The following is a 22,555-nucleotide window of genomic DNA, read 5'->3' on the forward strand; positions in this document are numbered from 1 at the left end:
TTGTATCCAGAGAAACAATGGCACCAACCTCCTGAGAGGAGAGTGGGTGAGAAAGTACCTCGTTATCCTCTGTATCTGATAAACAAACCATGAAGTCATAGGGCTCATTCCAGTGTCTACTTATCAATTGGTGTCCTATAGGATTCAGAATGGATCCTGCTTGTAGACCACAGGGCTTTGTAGGCAAGTGTGTGGCTGGACCTATCAGCAGCCCATCTACCGACAGGCAGTCCTAGACATTGTGGGGTGAGTTGTGCATCTCAGCTTTAGGGAGCAGCCTGCTTTGGTGCTCCATTTTTGGTTCTTGTGTTATCATTCTGAATTCTAAGAAATAAAGCAGCATTCCGTTACCCCCCTTCTAGCAAGAGTATTTGTGTTTGTGTTTTTGTCTAACCACTCTGTGTATGTGCTGTGAGCATAACATGGTGGTCCTAATTGGCAAGGTTGCCGGTTTGAATGGGCTCTTAGCCATTCCAGAGAGCGTCATTCTCTGAAATACCATCTACCTCTGCAGCTACATTCCTCAGGAAGTATGACACTGTCAGCCTCAAGGGTGAAGCTTATGGGATCAGAAGACAGGGTTTTTATAACTGGGCCAAGACTTTGGAACTCATTACCAGAGGTGGTAAGAGTAACCACGCAGCTCACTAGTTGCAGAAAGAAATGTAAAACTCTACTTCCCTTTGCTTTTTCACAGCTATAATTAAAGAGAGCACAAGCGGAGGAAAAAGAGATGAAGTCAAGGTGGTGGTGCAGGGGAAGGAGTGCTAGAAAGGGAGTGAGAAGCAAGTGATAAAGCTCAAATATAAAAATAAATTTATTTTTGATTGCCTAAGGGGTAATAAGGAGAAAAATTAGGTCTTGGGCCTTTTGTGGATTCCTTCTTTTAATTCTTTGAGAGGTAGTTGTATATAAACTGATGGATAATAGAACTGATGCTCGCACCCCTGTGTACTGGTGACATATTTTGCAATGTCTGAGTACACCTTTTCCTCTCCAGATATTATCGTCCACTTATCAGTCTAAAGCTGCCTCGCCAGCTCAGTGACCGTGGTATTCAGTCATCCTCCTGTGTGGAAATGGAAGAGTCATTATCACAGCAGATCTACTAAAGTGAAAAGGTTCACAATGTCCCTTTTTCATATTCTTATTGAAAGAAAATGGATCATGCTTTTTTTAAAAAAAAAAAAAAAAAAAAAAAGCATGAACCATAATCAGCTGGTCTGTGAGGATAGTATGGGGGGCAAAGTGGAGGAGTAAACAATTGTTCACCAAGACTGATAACTTCTTTTTAGCAGTGGACATTTGGCTATTGGATATTTTCAAGGAAGGTGGCTCTCCCACAATATTTCCCTTGATAATGCACCAACCAGTCATACTGTACTGTACCATGGAGGAAAAGGTTCCTGCTGACCTAGGGTGATCACATAGCAAGTGTGAAAAATCTGGCCGTGGGTTGGGGTAATAGTGTGTTGGGGTGCCTAAATAAGAAAAAAGCTCCAAATATCAGGACTGTCCTATAAAATCAGGACATCTGGTCACCCTATGCTCACCCCAGCTGTTGATCACCTTATGCTTTGAAGCTGGGAGCTCATCTTCCTTATGACTTTTTTTTTCCTCAGACAGTAGCCTAGTGTAAGTGCAAATGTTTTTTATTTCCGTGCATCTTTGCGAACGGTATGTCTACACTACCATGGTGGCAGACATCGATGCAGTGGCATCGATTGAGTGGGTCAATTGGAGCGTGCTTTCTGATCGACTCAATTAATTCACCTCCCAAAAGGAGTAGGGCTTCATCAATGGAAGGGCATCTCTCATCAACACCATGGTACGTCAGCTTAAGTATATCGACGGGAAATACACAAGCTATGTAATGTAGCTTGTGTATCTCCCATCAACCACCACCACCAGTGTAGACCAGCCTTCAGCTACTTGCTTCCCACTCTGCTGCTCCCTTTCCTTTCCCCACTCACTATTGACAGCCAGCACCAATCGGAACAATTTGATGAAAGAATGGAATGGACTCCAGGGATCTTCATCAGGAAGAGATCAGTCACTTGCACTGCTCCCCACGGGAAATAAAGGGTGCTCTGGGTGAATGATGAACCTACATAAGATGTAACAGTTCTGCCACCATGCAACGATGTGACGTGTTGGGCATGGTGAGGCTACATCCATGTCTGAGCCAAGTAATTTAAAATAAGGCCATGCAAGCACTTTATGCCTGAGTGCTCATAGAAGTAGTAACATTATTGGGCGCACACAGTGCAAAGCAGAACACTTTTCATTGAAAAGCTTTGGGAGTTAATACAAACAGCGTTGTGTTGGAAGCAGATTGTCCCTGGAATAACATCCTTCCCTTTTCTGGCTGAGTGTTTTCTCTAAAAATCCAAACCCATGCTATTTGTTCTGTGTCTCCAGAAAGGCTTTGCAAACTGCAGCGTCAAGTGGAAGTGACAAAGCAGGATGTTTTCTTTGCAAGAAGGTATCCTGTGTACACAGCCCATCATCACCATTCAACTTTCAAAACAGGGGTGACATGGTGGGAGAGCTGCCAGTGAAAGGTCCAGGCATAGTCATCCCTCCTGTCTCAATTGACAACAGGAGAAAAACAAGATGGACACACCCTGGGCAGAAACTGAGTTGTTTATACTTCTTGCTAGCTTGACGGGTGACTTGGGATGTCATTGACACCCCACCCTCTTTTTTGGTGATGCTACATAGACAGAACCTTGACAGATGCACAATCTCCTATCTCAGAATATTATTCTGTCCTTAACATCTAATTCTCTGTTTCAATTAATGATTTATTAGCTTCCTTGATTTATTCATAAACAGTATGGCTCAAATTCATCCCTGTTGTAACCCAGTGAAGTCAACTCTACTGAAGCTACTGAAATACTTCCATAGTCAATGAAGTTAAACTAGAGGTGAATCCAGAGGGGGCAGAAACTTGCCTTGAATGGGGGATGGAGTTGGGGAGTGCTTTGTATGGAGATCAGAGGGAGTCTGGGGAAGGGGGCAGAGGAAGGAGGTTGGGGTGTCAGTGAGAGGAGTGGGGTGGGTGCTGTGAATGGGGAATGAGGCGAGCTACTGAGACTTGGCAGGGGAGGGGTGCGGAGAGGTTTTGGGGGTCCTGAGCAAAATCTGAAACTGAAGTCCCCCACCGTTCCAAAAATTTACCATGGAGATGAAAGAAGAATACTATTGAAACCTTTAAAAATGACTGATTTATTACAAAAGGCAAATCACATCATGATTATCTTTCTTGGCTTTTTTTTTTTTTTTTAAGCGAACGCCTTTCTGACACTATCATAATTTAGGCTTCTTGCAAGATCACACTGTTGATAGCATCACCAAGGTCAACATGCAATTTTGGCCTATGGCAGATCAAAGACAGTGTTTTATCAGCGCTAACTTTCTAAAGAAGTGCTTCCCTTGGGGAACTGAAATTGATATTGAGATGAAATTCCTTAGAGCAACTTAGGTCTGAGGAAAACATACTAGTCCTTTTTCATAAATCTTATTTAGCAACGTAATTGAAGTTCCTTTTCCAAATAATGTGTCTCTCGCTTGTTTAAAATTTTGAATTTCTTCAACAAAATCCTCTTTAATCAAATCTCTTGATTTAGCATTTGATATTGCTTGAGATTTTGTGATACTAGAATTGGCATAGTTTGTAGTCAGGTTCCAAATTATTTTTTTAGATCTTATAATTTTGTGGACAAGCATGTCTAGAACAATATAAAAATGTCAATCTTGAACTTAGTTTCTTGGTTTTCATAGTCATACATGGTGGTCCTGTCTTCATCATAGAATATTTTCCTCTTTCTGCATCTTTTCTTGAAATCTTGTTCAAAGCCCAGGTCAGCTGCTACAAGTTTTGATTCATCAAGAATCAGAGGCCAAGATTCTTGAGGGTGCTCTGGTTCATGTAGAAATGATTTCATCAGCCTTGATTCTTCCTCAAGTATAAGCTCAGAGTCCTGAAGTAAATGACTTACATTGTTGATGGCTTGTAGGATTTCAAACCAGGAAGTGGTCAGTAAAATGAATTCAAAAGATTTTAACCATTTAGACAGTCTACTTCAATGCATAAGTTCACAGGCAAGTAGAGTTCTTCCTTCAGTTTCACAAAAGCTTGTAGGATTTCCCTCAGTCTCTTCTCTAGTGGTTTTATTATTTCAGTTCTTGTGCTCCAAATCTATTTGCACTCCAAGGCAATAATGTTTTTGTTTCCAAATTGGGAGGAGGAGGAGTGCTCCAAAAACTATATTCAATGTAATGTTTGCAGCTCCTTGTAGAATTTTCTATTGGGCAAGACTGGAACTGAACAAGATGTAGAAATTTTGAAAGTTTCCAGAGAAACTCTTGACCTCCATACTAGACTCTGCTGTGTTCACACCACAAAGATTCGGACTGTGTACACTACACAAGTGAATAGATGGTCAGAGGGGTCTTCTGTACAATTACTACATGTACTTCTAAATACCAGCTATGTTTGACACATTGTATCCTTGGGGGTCTACAATTTTTGAGTCAATACCACTCTCTTCTAATACTCTGCACATTACCTCTGCAACTTTTTCCCAGTAGAGTGACAAATGGATGGACTTGTGCTCATGGCTTTTAACCAGACCATATAGCTTCCTTTAGTTATCTCTGAGTCCATCTGCTCTGCCAACCTTTGTTACTTGTTGCTCTTTCTCACTACATCCTCAAAAAGACAACAAGGAAAGAACAGCCCTTCAGCAGATTGACTCCAGACAAGCCGGTCTCTGGACACCTTTTCTCCATTGGGCAAGGTCTTGAAAAATATGTTTACTGGAAAAGTACAGCCAGAGGAATCTCATGGAAAAAAGACTGGAATCTTAAGAACCCCATTCAGTACAATCAAATCTCTATCTGCATTTGTTAGCTGTCTCCAATAGCAGCCTAATAGTGATCCAGCAGCATGATTGGTAGTTTCACTCAGCAATTTCTTAGTCAAAGTGAATTCAGAGCCAATATCTTTGTGACCGATGTCTTCATATTTGGCTGCAGTAGACTAGTCTAAAGCACTTCCACTGTCTATGCTACCTTGCGTATTATCATTGGCATTCTCTGCTTCATTTATATCATCACTGTTCTCATGCCAGACAAGAATTTTTTCCTTGTGAGATCCTCCTTTATCTCCTGGGTAGTGACAAGATTCTTTTGGCATTTTCTCCACTCCCCAGATAACCACCTCTGAAGTTCAGTTCCTTTTTGCTTCCTATTCAAGTTATATTTTGTTTTGCTTTTGTTTAGTTGCTCCTGACAGGTATTGCTGTATTCCAGTCATTTCTTTACTAGCCGAGGGTCCTGCTGAAAAAGGCTGTATCTATGATTCACACAGTAATAACTAAAACAGGGCTACTCAAAATACAGCCTGCATGATTTTCAAAAGAATATTTTTAAATAAAAAGATATAAAAATGTAAGAGAAAATATGGGCAATGAATTATGTACTGAGTGACAAATAACCTTCTGCAGGTTAACTTATCTTTGCACAAAAACAATTATACTGAACAAAACAATGCAGGCCCAGAATGATCCCAGATACAGATCAGCACAAGACACTGAGGGGGGAAAAAGTGCAAGACACTGAGAGAGACAATGCAATAACTCAGCGTAACCAATGCTGCTTTTATTGCACAGAACAAAATGAGAAAAACGGGCACCAACGTTGATGACTTAAAATTTTGTGTTTGTTTTCAGTCAATCAGCAGGGCAAGAATGTGGTTTCTTGATATTGAAAGGTGGTGATGGCTTGTAGGGTTTTAAAACAGAAAGTGGATAGTGAGACAGATTCAAAAGATTTTTACCATTTAGGCAAACAGTACATCGCATAAATCTTCAGGCAAATCAAGTTCTTCCTTTAGTTTCACCTTTAGTTTGTAGTACTACCCTCGGTCTCTTCACTAGTGTTTTCACTTCTTCAGGCCTTGCACTCCACTGAGCCTGTGACATAACGTACTACTAAATGCTTGAAGTCTCCTGTCGAATTTTCCATTGGGCAGGCTTGGAACCGAACAAGTCTGCTGGTGCACTGGTTAGGGAGACAAATTGCTTTGTATCTTTGCTAATTCTTGTTTTATATACCCTCCCTCCCTTAATCTTATTTCCTGTTTTGTAAGTGATTTATATTTAGAACTGTAGCCCACCCTTTTAATAAAACTCAGTAAGTTTTATTTAAGCTGGAGCACTTTCAAGATTCACCTTTATAGGGTTCGATAATAAATAAAGGTTTGCACTATTCAAGGACTGTGGCAGTCCTTGCACACAAGGACTTGCACACAATCTGCAGAAAAAGCAATGCAGCAGGCCCTTCCTTTTTTACAATACTGTGATGGATTCCATGTAAACATTTTTCCCATTTTCTGCATTTTATTGTCTTTCAACTTCATGTATATGCAAGTGCTGTAGATGGCCATTTAAAGTGAGGGTGGCCCTAGTGCCTTCCCCCCACAGTCATGCCACAGCTGCCCCTTCCACCTGACCTTCCTCTTCCTTTCTCAGGCACTCCAAACCAGCAGCCTGACCCCTCTCCCCCCTCCCACGAGCTCCTAACTCCTCCAACCCACTTCTTACCTTACCATTCCCTGCTGGTGAGCCTTGCCCTGAGGTGATGGGTCTGTCCCTCTTCCCAGTTGGTTCCTTCCTCATCAGCTTTCAACATCGGTTTTTACTTTTTCAAACTTGGGGCTAAAGCATCTGTAGTTTGTTAGGATCAGATGGCCTCAGGAGATCTTAAATATGATGCGTTTAATGGTTTTAGGTCACTCATAATAACCCTAGCAAAATGAAAACACATTTGGAAATTTATGCCAATTTGAAGATGACTGAAGCCAAAATTTTCAAACTGAGGGGCCAAATTTGGGATTTTAAATTCCTATGCAGGCACCTAAAACAATAAAATAAACGGCCTGATTCTCAAAGGGGTAGAGCTCCTACAGCTCCCAATAACTTCAGTGGGATTTATGAAAAATCAGGCCACTGATATTTAGAAGTCTGTGTATATATATTTAGGGACCTGATTTTCAGCCCCTTGGCTTAAAAACCCTGGCTTTACCATCCCTTTGCTGGAAGGATATTTCCCAAGTGTCTGGTTAAAATAGGGATGTACAGGTGAGCACAGTAAAGAGATGCTCTGTGCTTTTCCTGCTTCAAAGGGTCTGGAGAAAATAGCAAGGACTTTAGTCATTCAGACCCCACAAATTCTACATTCGAGTCTTTAAAAATGTATAGCTAGATTCTCAGCAGATGTTTGTGTCATATATTTTTCACTTCTTGAAATTGCTTCTCCTGTTGAGAGATACGGGGCCCCATAGCAGATTACACACAGCCATCCTCTCTCCTGGTTCAGTCACAGGGCAGGGAATGCACTGGAGCTGAAGTAACCTTAGAAACCAACAGAGCTGTTCATGCTACAGTATTAGCCAAAATGCAGGCAAAAAAGAGCTGAGATCCTGGAGCCTGTTAATTTTTGAAGTTCTCAGTAATGAACTCAAATCCATAGCAGGATTTAGCTGTGAGCAGTTAGAGCAGGATGCTTAGTATGTCTTTGGTGGGAATGTGTGGGAATAAAAGGAGCTTGCATATAACATGACCACCTCATTTAGAATAATGGGAAATGGACCCAGCTTCAGTCACTTCTCACAGGTAAATGGAAAGTGACATTCTTTAAATGTCAAGGTCCCTGTGCTGTGCGGAACTTGTCACATCAGATAAGCTGGGGCAGACAGAAAACTTGGCAGTCTCGTATGTTTCAGCACATTTTCTTCACTAGCTTATTTTTTTCAAAAGTCACAAGAGGGAGGAGGGCAAGTTGTCGGGGGTTGTAGTCAGAATGGAAATGCACAGAAGTCTACCTGTCTATACTGTTTACCGTCTTGCTATCTTCCACAAAATCCTATGAGCAAAGCCAAATCCTAATGGTTGATTTCACAGCAAAATTGCATTCAGTAGTAAAGATACTACATAAGCCAATCTTGGTGGGCAGTGTTGATGGAGCTGTCTCTTATAGCATTGTCAACAGTGCTGTCAGCTAATGATTTTATTGAAAATCTCACGAGGTTTGGCCTTTTTCTTAAAGTCCCAGCTACTATAATCATGAGTAAGTGGCAAATTTGGTTTTTGTTTGAGGAAACAAAAAGGAAAACCAAACATTCTTTCTATACTCATGATTGCTAAATGAATAAATCAGCTGGAAACTGTGAAGTGTAAATGCTCATACACCAGTACGCAAATAAAAAGACCCCAAATGTAGTATTGATTTAAAAATCATGAGATTATAATACTTTGGAGCCTGAGCCCTGATATTTGAACTTCTAGGGTTGCAGCCAATAATGTGGCTACATAAATATTTGAATAATTCAGCTTGAGCTACAACGTAGAGATGAGGATACAGACTCTAAAGTCTGGGAATGTTCAGATCTGGGCCTTTGGCGGTGGTCCCTCTCACACAGTTTTCCTATTAGTTTCACCACTGTTGAGTCTCTCTGCATCAATGTGAATATCCCTAGTTCCCCTCTCTCTGGCAGGTAGCAGTTGGTAGATAGTTATTAACTTTTTTTGCATGATTCAGTTGTGCTCCGTGAACTGCAAGAGTGCCATGAGGACAAGGGAACCCCTGAGTTCAAATACAGACAGTAAGGCCCACATCCATAAAGGTATTTAGGTACCTCAGTCCCACTAAAATAGAGCACCACTGAAGTCAGTGGGAGTTAGGTGCCAAAACATTTTTCAGGCTCTGGGCCAAAGCCCTTCTGTGGCCATGGTTAGTCACTTAACCTTTTATTCTTCTAATTAAAATGGAAAATATTACGTATACCATGGTGAAGTCTAATAGCTCAGCATGGTTACATTATCTGTATCATGGTAATGTCTGAGATTTTAGTCATGAATCAGGACCCTGTTCTACGAGGCACTGTACAAATGCATAACAAAGACACAGTCCCTGCCTCAATTTTGCTATCTGTAAATATTGCAAGTAAAAATAATATTGACCTCTCTCACAGGGTTGTTGTGAAGCTGATGTAGACTAATTATTAGGCAGTGGATTAAGGCACGGGCCATGCAGATCACCACTGGAAAGAGGAAGGACAACAGATGACTTTTGCAGATTTAGATAGAGTAGGTTTTCTCTTTTTTTGGTTCGTGTATCAGTTGTTTTTAATCACCGTTGAACTAACCTAGTTAACAATAACAACAAAAATTTGACAACTTTCTGCCATTCATTCCTATAGTAAACTTAATTTTCTACCTACTAATCTGCACCATAAGATTGTCAGGATGGTGCATGTTAGTTGTTCTTTTATACTTAAAGCACATATTAAATTTTTAGGCCCTAATCCAGCAAAAGTTTACGCATGTGCTTTAAGCCTTCTAAGCAAGTGAGTAGACACCCAGGCTGAAATTTTCAAAAGCAACTAGAGGATTTGGAAATGACATTCCTATTCATTTTAATGGGAATTAGAGTATCCAAATCCCTTCAGCAGCATTGGAAATCGTAGCCATAGACTTCAATAGGACTTGTGTGCCTGCAGTCAAGTATGACCATATTTGCATAAGTGATATGCAGGGTCAGAGTCCTAATGGTTTCCATTCCTTTGTAATAAATGTAACATCTGAAATAACTGTTTTTATAAAACTAATTTTTCTGCATATTATGTTTGAAATGCAAAGGGCAGAGAGAAGTTCCAAGACAAAGCTATCTCTAAAAGAATCAACATAGATTGTAAGCACTTTGGGGCAGGGACTATCTTTTTGTGATGTGTTTGTACAGTACCTAGCACAATGGGGCCCTGCTATCTGATTGGGGACCATAAGTACTACCCATATACAAATAGTGATACGTTACCATAGTGTTGAATTAGACTTTTACATGGTATCTGTGATATTCTATTTTAAATATCAGAAATACCACAAATACTGTTTGTTTAACTGAGTGGAGCTGGAGAAAGTGGATCAGCTTTCAGAAGGAAATACATATTGCTTCAGAACAAGTGGCTCAGGAATGTAAACTTGGGGTTTTCTCCAGCATGTGGCATAGAGCAAAACAGCATTGGCCTTAGGGTATGTCTGATAAATCTGTGCTTCTTACAACCCTGCCTGTTTGCTGCACTGCGTGTTGCTGAGTTACACACAGCAGCTTAGCAAATGTATTTGTTCCTAGAGGTGAACACTATACTATTTTGTTTCTTCCATTTTTCTCCCATGATCCATTTCTTGTTCAGTTAACTCCACCTGACACTCAAAAAACATTTGCTACGACATTTGTTAGAGGAAAGGTCCTTTCATGGATCAGTAACGGGCTAAAAGATAGGAAACAAAGGTGAGGAATACATGGTCAGCTTTCACAGTGGAAAGGTAAATAGCAGTGTCCTCCAGGGATCTATAGTGGGTCCTGTGCTGTTCAACATATTCATAAATGATCTGGCAAGTAGTGAGATGGCAAAGTTTGCAGACGATACAAAAACGCTTAAGATAGTCAAGTACACAGCAGACTGCGAAGCATTACAAAGCTAGTTCACAAAACTGCGTGACTGGATAACAAAATGGAAGATTAAATTCAGTGTTGATAAATGCAAAATAACGGACAGTAGAAAACATAATCCCAGCAATACACAGAAAATGATTGGGTCTAAATTAGCTGCTACCCCTCAAGAAAGAGATCATCATGGATAGTTCTCTGAAAACACCCACTCAGTGTGCAGCAGCAGTCAAAACAGCTAACACAACGTTAAGAACCATTAGGAAAGGGATAGATATTAAGATAGTAAATATCATAATGTCACTATATAAATCCATGGTACATTCACACCTTGAATACTGTGTGCAGTTTTGGTTTCCCCATCTGAAAAAAGATATATTAGAAGTGGAAAAAGTACAGAGAAAGGCAACAAAAATTATGAGGGGTATGTAACAGCTTCTGTTGAGAAGAGGTTAAAAGAGTGGAACTGTTCAACTTGAAAAAGAGAAAACTGAGGGGGCACATGATAGAGGGCTATAAAATCATGAATGGCATGGAGAAAGTGAATAGGGAAATTATTTACCCCTTCATATAACAAATGAACAAAGGGTCACCCTATGAAATTAATAGGCAGCAGGTTTCAAACAAACATAAGGAAGCACTTCTTCATATAATGCACAGTTAACCAGTGGAACTTCGTTGCCAGGGAATGTTGTGAAGGCCAAAGGCCAACTGGGTTCAGAAAACAATTAGATAAGTTCATGGAGGATAGGTCCATGAATGCCTATTAGCCAAGATGGTCAGGGATGCAATCCCATAATCCTGGGCATCCCTAAATCTTTGACTGCTAGAACCTGGGACTGGATGATGGGAATGGATCACTCCATAAATTGCCCTGTTCTGTTCTTTCCCTCTGAAACATTTGACACCAGCCTCTGTCAGAAGACAGGATACTGGGCTAAACGGACCTTTAGTGTGACTCAGTATGGCCGTTCTTAGTCTCTGTGTATCTCTTGCTATACCCTGCATATGCAATTACATCTCACAAAACATGTAGGTTAGGATGAGGTACAAAGCACTCTGTGTCAAAATTACTATTTCTATATTGTTGGGTGTACCTTATGTTTGGTTTTGGTGTGGTTTTATTTTTTAAAGGTATGAACTTTAATTTGGTGGGGATGAAATCGTGGTAATTTACTTAAGCTCTGTCCATCCTACCAAACTCCCTCCACAATCCCAGAATAGCTAGATAGTTCTATTGGTGTCATAAACAGTGAAATAGTTAATGATGACTTTAAAACTGTTGTTAGGGTTTTAGCCTGAATGACAGCATTCAACAAAAGCTTAAGTAAATGAATTTTGCACCAAGGATCCAAGAGGGACTGGGTAAACGGGAGTCCTCTCCATGACTCACCCTGCAGTATGGTGCAGAGTGGCAGCATAATTACTCTTCTGCAATCCATGAGCTTCTGTAGCAGCTGAGATCTTTGTACATGAAAGGAATGAGGTTAGACCTGGAGTGGGTGTCGTGACCACATGTCCATTCTATTTTTCTTAATGTCATATTTGTTTTGTTTCAAATACAGGAGGAGCAGCTACAGTCAGTGTGCTTCTTCTTGGTGCGTTTATAAATTAGATTGAATTATGCTATGAAAGGGAGGAAAACATTTCAGTATTTTTATTTTTCTAATTGCAAATTAGTTTTAAGAGTTCTGAGCAGCTTACTGGTGGATGGCAGGAATCTGATAGCAGAGACAACTCAATCAGTTTTCAAGATCACTTTAATTCCTTCGCATTTTAAGGCCCCAATCCTGAAAACACTAGTGCATGTACTTAGTGCATGTACTTACTACTTGGAGCAGTGCCATTTAAATCAGTAGGGCTACGCAGGGTGGTAAAGTGAAGCACTTGCACAAGTATTTTCAGGCTCAGGGTCCATTCATCAGATCTGGTCAAAAAATATTCATAGAAGTATTTTTCATTGTAAAATTTGGCCCTTTTTCATTTAAAAAAAAAATTTCAAAACTCATTTTTTTTCAGGCAGCAATACTATTAATAAAAATGTTATCCAACTGGTCTTGGGTTTCTCTTATACATTGCAAAAGCTTTTAATTCAAATGTGATACACCTAAAATTTGGCCCTCTGGTTATATATTTAAAAAAAAAAAAAAAAGTAGAAGGACTTTTTTTGTGTAGTTGGTGGGATATTTGCTTTACACCTTCAAAGTTCTTGGGCAAATTTGTGAATGTATGAGACCAGCTCCTCAGCTAGTGTAAATCACATAGTGCCATGGATCTGTCCTATAGAATGTGTTCGTATAATATACAACTAAATATATGCAGATGGTCTGAGTTATGCAGACTGTAACATTGGGCTAAGAGAATTGAACTTGTGCTTGTCGTTAATAATTATTGTATATAATATATACATATTTTAAGAAACTCCATAACTTTTATTACTTTTCTGTACCCCATATGTACCCTTACCTTTCTCCACACAACATGTAGGTATAAAATGAGCAAGCTTTTGGAAGATTAATAATGGCATATTATATTAAAATATCCTTATTGTCAGCGTAGATGTGAATATAGGAGGAAGGATGCAGAAACTAAGATGTTGGCTTGGGGAGTCCTTTAATTCAATTACCTTTTGTTCTGAAAAAGCTCCTCTTCTTTGGACTGAAAGGACATGTCCTTTGAGGTGATGAAACATTGTCTCTGCTTAATAACCCCAGCCCTCTCTGCCATGGAGACCTGCTGCTGAGGATCCTGGAATGTGTATGTTGTTGCTAAGGAGAAGCTGGACTTGGGATATCTGCCAATTGCACCTGTCCCACAGACCCTACACCAAGTCAGAAGACTGAGGATGTGTGGGAGTTGGATTTCATCACAAACATGGAGAATAAGAACCCTTGAATGTTATCCATGGAGGAAGGGAGGGAACACTGCCACTATGCTTTTGACCCAGTATGTGTGCTAAGAAGCAGCTGTTGTACTGGCAGGCCATTGCAATACAGCAGTATAACTGGGACTCAAGAGTAGCACTTGTCACATCTCCAGTTTTGCAAGTTTACCGAGCCAGTAAAATGAGCCAAAGTAAGAAAGCAAGACACACAGAGTAGCGGGGGGGGGGGGGGGGGGGGGTAAGAATTTTCATCCCGCTGCGACACCCACACAAGGGTTAATCAGCGAAGTAAGCATGTATGTTCACCCAAGGAACACTGTGCTGACTATATGATAGAAGGGAGAACTATTTAAAGTGCTAGACCGAAGCTCAGCAACTCTGGGTTCTATTGCTGCTTCTGTCAGAGATGTCCTGTGTAACCAAGTCACTTCAACCTCAATTTTCAAAACAAGGCCCCTGCTTTTTGGGAGTATCTGTTTAAATGCCCAAGCTGAGACTCCTTGGGCCTCATTTTTGAGAGGTGCTGAGCACTCGCAATTTTCATTTACTTCAGTTGGAGTTGGCAGCTCTGAAAATCAGCTGACTGATTTAAATGCCTAAATATGGATTAAAGTGCCTCATTCCCGGCATCCAACTTCAAAGACTCCAGTCATCGTTTTATTCCTATAAAATTCAATTGCCTAGCAGACTTTCAGAACAGAAATCCATGCAGAACCTAGATTAATTCCCTTGACATGGTAGTATTTGCTGGCTAGAGATGCCCTAAATCAGACAAGCTGTCTGAACAATATTAAGGAAGGTTTTTCCTCAACATACAGTGTGAGATGTGGCTGACTCTTTAAGAGCATAGGGTGGGTACAGGGAGGTGGTTCAGGTTTGGTCTCACTAACCATGAAGCATGCAGCTCCCCGCTGGCCTTAATATTACCACGGTAATAACAATATTACATCCTATCACTTTAGCCCTGCCTACACAGAGTTCACAGAGCTATGTTTAAATGCTGTTTTTTGCTACCAGCATTGTCATTCTTCTTTGGTTGCTGCGGTGTGCCTTATGGCAAATAACTAACAGTCCTGCAGCGAGACCTCAGCTGCTACACATGGGACTTTGCAATTATGTTTACAGCATGCAAGCAAGCGCGACTAAAAATAGCAAGGAGAGTTAACAGGGTAGACAGCATAGCCCAAATCCTGCAATGAGCTCTGTGGAGGCATAGGGATCCAGTCACAAAGAGCTCATTATAGGATCAGGGGTTATATTCGCCCATAAAAATAGCTTTGACGAGCCAACAAAAGCAGCCTGGCAATCTTGTGCCTTTCTCCTAAGTAGCTAATTGTCATTTTAAAGGCCAGAGCTCTACCATTGACTTGTTGTGTGACTTTCAGCAAGTCACTTCATTTCTCTCTGCCTCTATTTCCCTTCCTACCTTGTCTGCCTTCTCTATTTAGACCGTAAACTCTTCAAGTTAGGGAATATCTCTGTGTGGGTGAGTGGTGCCTAGCACAAGGTGTTCTCAGTTGCAGTTGGGGCCTTTAGCCTCTACTATAATAGTACATATCCAACTCCTGCTCCTTATTTGTACAAATGGGGGGGAGGGTGTCTCCTATATATTCTACTTATTTATAAATTTCAATTTTTTAAACCAGCAAGGGCCACCTATCTTACATTCTAGGCTCCCCTGATAAAAGGCAACCAGCAGCAAACCCCCAAAACTTTACAGCACAAATAGACTAAATGTCCCAGCCTCACTCAACATCACCCCTCAGACAGCATTTCCCTTCTTAAAAGCTTCCTTAAAAAGATGACCTTTGTAGCATGCCTTGAAATTCAGCCAAGCTGGGCTCTTTTGGATCAAAGGAGCACAATCCAAAGGAAAAGCATAGAAAACATCTGGAAAGCAAGGAAAAGCATGGAAAACAGTATCCCCCTGTTTATAATTACAGGGATTCAGGCTGAGTGTCTTTACCGATGTCAGCTGTAGCAGCATGGAATGGGGAGCTGGAGCAGAGGATCTCTCTCAGATAGGGTCTTCCTGGTGCAGAGAGGAGCCAGAAACAAATCAGTTTTAAATAAAAACAGACAAAAATGGGTAAAAAGATGATGGCAAATGCTGGGTCAAACTGAATGTGCTTGAGTGTACTCTTAAACACAGGTTGATTCCCACTGAAGTGAATGGGAATTTTACCACTGACTATAAAGAGGTTTCAGAGTTTCTATAAAAGCAAAACTTACATCATGCTTCCTAATTTAGATGAAATAACTGAGGGTTTATGTGAATGTTCAGTCACACCAGATGGTCTCTAAAAGGGAATGTTTTACATTCTTGATGTAAAATTAAAGGATCAGTCACAGTTCATTGATTTTAGTCAAAGCTAGGAACCGCTGGGATAGGGGGAAGCAAAATTGCATGTCCGTGTTCACTTACATTTGTGGGGGCTTGATCCCAGCTGTGGGTGTTTAATCCCAGTTTTGTAAATGGTCCTTATCTTCATATGGGGCTGAACAGAAATCACAAAACCTGATACCATTTAACTCTGGGCATTTAAAAGCATATCCTGGTAGGTATTTTAGACTCTCAGCCTGTCTCTACCAAGAGGTGTTATAGGGCACTCAGTCTTGCACTGTTAAACTACCCACCTGGAGAACATAGATGAAAGTAAATCCATTATTTCAGCGACTGTCAATGTTTTCCCTTCTACAATGTACCTCCCCTTTATCTGTACTGCCTTGCCTGCTCCTGTCACAGCTTGTGTTCTACTCTGGTGATTCCATAGCAGAATGGGGATGAATTAAGCAAAATGGGACTCAGACCTATGCCAGACTCTGCAGGTTAAACTCTTTCCCTTCCCTCTGTTAATATCCTTCAAACCATCCTTCCCTTAACACTAATGGATTTTAACCATCCATGGCTTTTTTTCTTTCCTCCTCTGTCTTCAGTCCTGATCTTTGAAGTTACTTTTTCTCAGTGACACCTCTCAAGATATATGAAGATCACTGAGCTGTGAGTAGCCATGCAACTGCTAATCCTGCACAAGTACCTCATGTGCAACAGCAGATGGCAATTTCTAATAGGCTGAAGGTTGCTGTTTGTTGTTTTTTCTCTCCTCCATGTGAGCAGCTGTTTCCCTCTCTACTCAAAGAGAAAATGCTCCCCCTCCCTTTTTTTTTTTTTTGCCATGGGGATGCAGAGATGTGTAAACTTGTCATCTCTAATCTCTAAGCAAGTTCAAATTGTACATTAGCGCAATAAGACTAGTACCACTCCCTTGCTCTTTTACAAAGCTACTGTTGGCTGCTTCATTTTCTGTGCTATAGTGAGTGACATGTAAGAAGCCTTGTTTAACGTCTTTAAGATACTTATGACTAGTCAGCCATTCAACTCAATATTAGATCACATTTTAAATGGTGGCAATCTTCAGTTCCTTGCAGTTTTGATGTACTTAACAGAATTTTATATAATCTTATTTAAGGACTTGATTTTGCTCATGGAGCTATGTCTAGTAGCTGGAGAGGCCCTGATCCTACACATTCAAGAAAAAGACTTGATTAAGCAAGGTAACATGAGTGTAATGGAGGTTTTGCCTGGATAAGTGTTATGCCTACAAAAGTGCAGCCATTGGTTAAGCAAGGTGTAATGTTCGCCTCCTTGTGGAAGAGCTGGGTTGTTCCCTAGAACAAAGAAGCAAAATCTTTATCACTTGGGAATTGCACATACATCATGACTTAAGGTGGGATTTCAGACAATGGCTTCTCATTATTGGCCTAACTCTTCTCCCATTGAAGTCAATGAGTGTTTTTACCATTGACTTCAGTGGAAACAGGCCAGTGCTGAGAACACTTGACAATCTCACCAAAAAGAGTAGCTAGATACAGTATATCCAGAAAAATCATATCTGATGCTCAATATTTATTTACCATCAACTACTTCTCACTCAGGCTTACTCAGTTTGAATGTGAAAAGGTTTTTCTAACTACTTGTGACCCAGCCATGCCTGGGGTAGATCACCTGAAAATGCCAAGGTCAGAGCAGGCTGCAAAAGGAAAGCAGATTCTGTCCGCACTGGTGGGTAACACTGAAGTCAGACTTCCCAAAAAGCTGCAAACGATGCTTCTGATTCTTCATACTGATTATAAGGAAGCTAAAACAAAAGGATACACAGCCCAGTTTACTGCATTTCAGTCTCTGGCTCCTAATGAGCCACTAGGTCCAGTAAAAAGATAAGTTAATACAATTCTATGCTCTGTACCCAAAGAGTCAGCCACATTTACAGATCAATATGAGTTTGGATCTTACCCAAAAAAACATGCTACCAGCCAATCCTTTAGTAACTAAAACTGAAGGTTTATTATAAAAGGAAAGATACAAACTATAAGAGAAATGTTGAATGGTCAAAGCAATCAGATACATACAAATATTCAAAAGTCCACCTATATCAGATTTCTTGAAGAATTGTGGAGTTTGCAGGCTTGTATAGTCCCTCTGGTATACATCCAGTACCTGGAGTGGTTTCAGTCCTTTGTTTCACAGCTTCAGTTGTAGATGAGTTGATCCAGAGGTAGAAAGCAGAGCTGAAGATTTACTAAAGACAATATGAATGTGGTTCAGCTGCCTTTTATGTTCCTTTGCCATAGTGCTTCACCTGCTTGTGGAAATGTACAGAAATAAGATAGAGTCCAGGGTCACATGAGTAAGTCCTGGTGCCTCATCAGGTGTAGCCCCTGGGTTCTTTCCCTAGGCTTATTGTACCTTTGAGTTCCCTTAATGGGCCATCAAGCAGCTAGTGATGCAGCCATTCTGTCTGAGGTGTCGCCCAGAAACAAGCACAAGTTGAAATACAGCTACTTTAAACAGATCCATAACTTCCAATATAAATATGATACCTACACATAAAATATATCATCATACTTAGCAAATTATAACCTTTCTAATGGGACCCAACATGGTATACCTCATGAATTATTGCCATTTTAAAATATTGATGTTAAATAATATCATAAATGGTCCCCCTAATCCAGACAGCGTCACACTGCCAGCATTGTAACCTGGTATGTGAAAATCAAGCAGTCAAAAATCTGAGTCTGAGTAAAAAGTTTTCTGAGTCAAAAATCACTTCAACAAAGATCCTGGAGTTGGAACTGAAGGCATAATTTGTTTTTGATACCTTGCCTGGCAGAATAAAATAAAATGTGTTCTTGTGCTATATTTGCTTGGTAGTATTAACAGCTAGGAAAACATTTGTATCAGTAAACAAAGCAGATTTGACTTGATACATCTACAGATGGGGATAGATGTGTGTGTAGTTCATTGGCGGGTGTTGGTTACATGTCTCTACCTGTTTTTATGTGATGGCTTTAGGGAAATGCAGTGAATTTCAGTATACTCAGGAAATGTGCTCAATCACTGGTTCTGAGTGGAGAACGAATCCAGTGAACAGATACAGCAAGGACAGCAGCATTGTAAGCTTCCTTGTCCTGCCAACATACTTCAGCCCTGCTCCAGCAGCACCAACTTTAGATCTCAATGGAAATTCATTTTTCATGTCTATTCAATCCTTTGCCTCTGCTGTGATTGACAACATTGTGAATAATTAGTGCAAAATGGAATGACACTTTTGGTGATAAGGACAGCTGTCTGCTGGTAATTGAACTGAGACCCCCCATGCCCAACTCATTTCAAATCGACCACTGAAAAAATCCTGAGGTGACTTTTGATCCAGCCGTGTTGAGGCTGGCACTAGCTGTCCTGAGCTGACAGATTGCACGAGAGATTCTCAATCTCTCTGAGCTATTTAGCTCTCCCATATAGTTGCATAAACACATATTAAAAAGAAACTGTTTTATAATGAGCAGTCTGCTAGCTGGAAAAACAAACAGAACTTTGAATAGTATGCAGACCTTTTCTTTATTGACTGCACTGTAACCTCTTGTAAATATGAATGTGCCAGTAGTTTATAGCAGAAATGGAAAGATCACTCCCAGGAGTACTGGAAAGACAAAGTGGGTGAGGTAATATCTTTTATTGGTGCTACTTCTGCTGATGAGAGAGACAAGATTTTGAGCTACACCGAGATCTTCAAATCTGGAAAATGTACTCAGCATGTTTTTGAAACAATCTGTTCCACCTTGTATTTAGCTGTGACACTCTGAGCACATTTCCCACACATGAAGAAGAGCTCTGTGTAAACTCAACTCTTACCAACAGATGCTGGTCCAATAAAAGATATTACCTCACCTACCTTGTCTCTCTAATAGCCTGGGACCAACACTGGTACAATACACTTCATACAATCATAAGAGTACTGTCGTATAATGCGGGCTATGGTACACACACATCTTTCTTTGCAATTACTACTTTCTCCTAATTCCCTTCAGTGCAGGATTGTTCTCTTATAAGACCTTTTCTCCAGCATGCTTTTCTGGGGTTAGCCCTTTAAATTTGGCAGACCTAAGCAGCTGCAAACCTAAAGAGGCCATTTTGCAACTGCCTACTGCTTGCTTCAAACTCCTTCCTTACTAACTGGTAGGTGTTATCTACTATTATGATTACCTCTTATTCCTAAAGAGAGAGAACATGATTGTAATTTTCAGTCTAGGGATGTGAAATATGTTTCTTCTAATCACTGGTCCAAAACCGCCAAAGCACATCTTTGGAAAACTTTTCTAGTCTGGAAAGTATTTGTACTAATCCCCCAAAATATTCTGAGCTCTGGTAGCTCTTGAGATTTTGAGCCTTAAAAATCACAGTAGGATTCTACCTGCAGACAAGATTGCTTCTTCTGTTAAAATGTTTAGTCCATATACTGTGTTTGTGTGGTGTACGGTTGTATGAAAGACCGAATTTACTACGTCTTCTGTATGAATAGGAGTAGCATTTTAAGGGTAGATCTTGGAGAAAATTATGTGGTGAAAGTGATTAGGATCAGTTAAGGTTTATAGTTACTGTGAGCGTATTCTTATAGGAGCAGAACTGAGATTGCATAGGTGCTGATGACTGAGATTGTTTCAGTTAACTGGTCTCTGTATGAATGTATATACCCTACAGTGTAAAAAACTCACAAGTGACAGGACATCAGCCTGTATTGTTAGTATGTCTTGGTTTTGTTTTTAGATTCCCCCCTCCTTGCTGCATGAAATAAACAAATAATTTTAAATTCATTTCAGTAGGAAATAAACCACTTAATTTTAAAGTATAGAATTTAAAGCCTTGTATTCTGCTATTACAAAGTAGAAAGGAGAGTTTGTTGTATTCTGGGTGTAGCAAATGTGTCTTCAAGTAGTGTAAAATTGTTCTTCGTTTTCCTGAGGTATTATGCCATGTGTAAAATGAAGCACTTTGGACTTTCATTTCCTCCTCCTAGGCAGAGCTTTAAAAAGGCTCTAAGAGTGTTTAGAGATTAATATTTCAACTCATAAAACTAGGAAATTCCAGTTTAAAAGCCATCTCTTCTTGGTTGGGATATTCTATTTGCAGAATTATACATTATACATATACAGCCTGACTGCCTGCTTTGGTGTAACTGTGTTGCTCCAGGAAAGATTTGTAGGGAGAGACCCTAAATCCAGGAAAATATATGGGGTCCAATCCTTATTCCTTTGAAGTCAATGAGAGTTTTGCCACTGGCATCAGTGGAAGCAGGATCAAGCCCACAGTGCAATGTGATATTTCCTACTTTGCCTTCCAGTGCAGACAGAATGCAGGAGTTTCATAAATGCGCCCCCAGGCTGACTGATGTGACGGTAATGTGAAATAACCCTTCAAAGAGCAAGGTTCTTGTTTTAAGGACTGTGTTTGTTTATATACATATATATTTTATATAATAAATTGCCACATCAGTAGTAGTAAATAATAAGCAGAGCGGCGAGAAATACAAAACACGTTTTGTGTCATGGCATCGAACTTGAAAAGGTTGGGTTTTCAGAGACTGGCAATGCTCTCCATTTAGCTGTTCCTTTTTGTATAGTTAAAGGGAATGGTCTTTTTCCTTGATCTCTTTGGAAAGTTCAAGTTTTAAAAAATGAAGAAGTTAATTTTAGACTTGAGTTTAGATCATGTCTGTTTGACATGAAAGTCAGAATACAGCTAATACAAATATTCCTGGGTGTTAACATAAACATTCACTGCTGTAACTGAGGTGTCCGTCTGAGGAACAACAGACTGAACTCTTACTTTGCAGCACTACCTTCCCACATGGAATAACACCTTGCTAAAGCTTGTTCTAGTGGGAGTCCTTGTGGGGTAAGGGATTGCTCAGTGTGAAAAAGGGTGGCAGAACTGGGGTCCTTTATGTCAAAAAGCCAGATTTACGAAAGTATTTAGGTGGCAAAGGATGCAGTTAAATGCCTAGTGGGACTTCCCCGCCCCCCCCCCCCCGGAAAAAAAATGCCTAGATAGGTTAAGTGCCTAACTTACACTGAAGCCAACGGGATTTAGGCACCTAAATGACTTAGACACTTGTGTAAATCCTACAATGTGCCCATCTGCACCTTTAAGCATCTAAATTCCTTTGAAAATCTTTCCCCCAAATGTCTACAATTTAAAAATTAGGGTCTGATTCTCCTCTCATTTATACTGGTGTGACTGAGCCCCCAAAATGAGGCCCTTAGTATTTTTTTTTAATGCTTAGGCAGATATGTTTGGAACAGACCTATGAAATGATGGCGAGCAGCTAGACTGTGAACAATGTTACATGGGTTACATGGGTAGCCTCAGAATAACTCCCTCCCCTGTGAGGATTCTGAATGGGGCCATGTGATGTCATTCCCACAAGTGCCGCCTTCTGGTTGTGTGGTCTTAATTTAGAGAAGGACACCACAGTGGTGTAATGAAACTGACAAGCTTGCACGCACACGCACCACAGTCTTCAGAGAAAAGGATCTCTCTCTCTCTCTCTCTCTTTGGGTCCCAAAACACGGTGTCTATTGCTAAAAGCTCTTCCGAGGCCAGCCACTATAGGATGACGTAACCAGAACCACCAGATCAGGTCTATTTATGTCCAGGAAAGGGCAATGGTACATTGTGCACTTGTCTGTACACACATAGGCTGTTACATCATTGTCACAGTCAAGCAGTGTTTCATTATTCCTGATGTGACCCTCTAATAAATGACATAGGGATATGGCCCGGAGATGTGCTGAATGTCATTTATATAGTTGCTT

Source organism: Emydura macquarii, unplaced genomic scaffold (genome assembly GCF_026122565.2).
Source record: "Emydura macquarii macquarii isolate MOO-44397 ecotype Brisbane River unplaced genomic scaffold, CSIRO-AGI_Emac_v2 contig_1263, whole genome shotgun sequence".
Classification (NCBI taxonomy): Eukaryota; Metazoa; Chordata; order Testudines; family Chelidae; genus Emydura; species Emydura macquarii.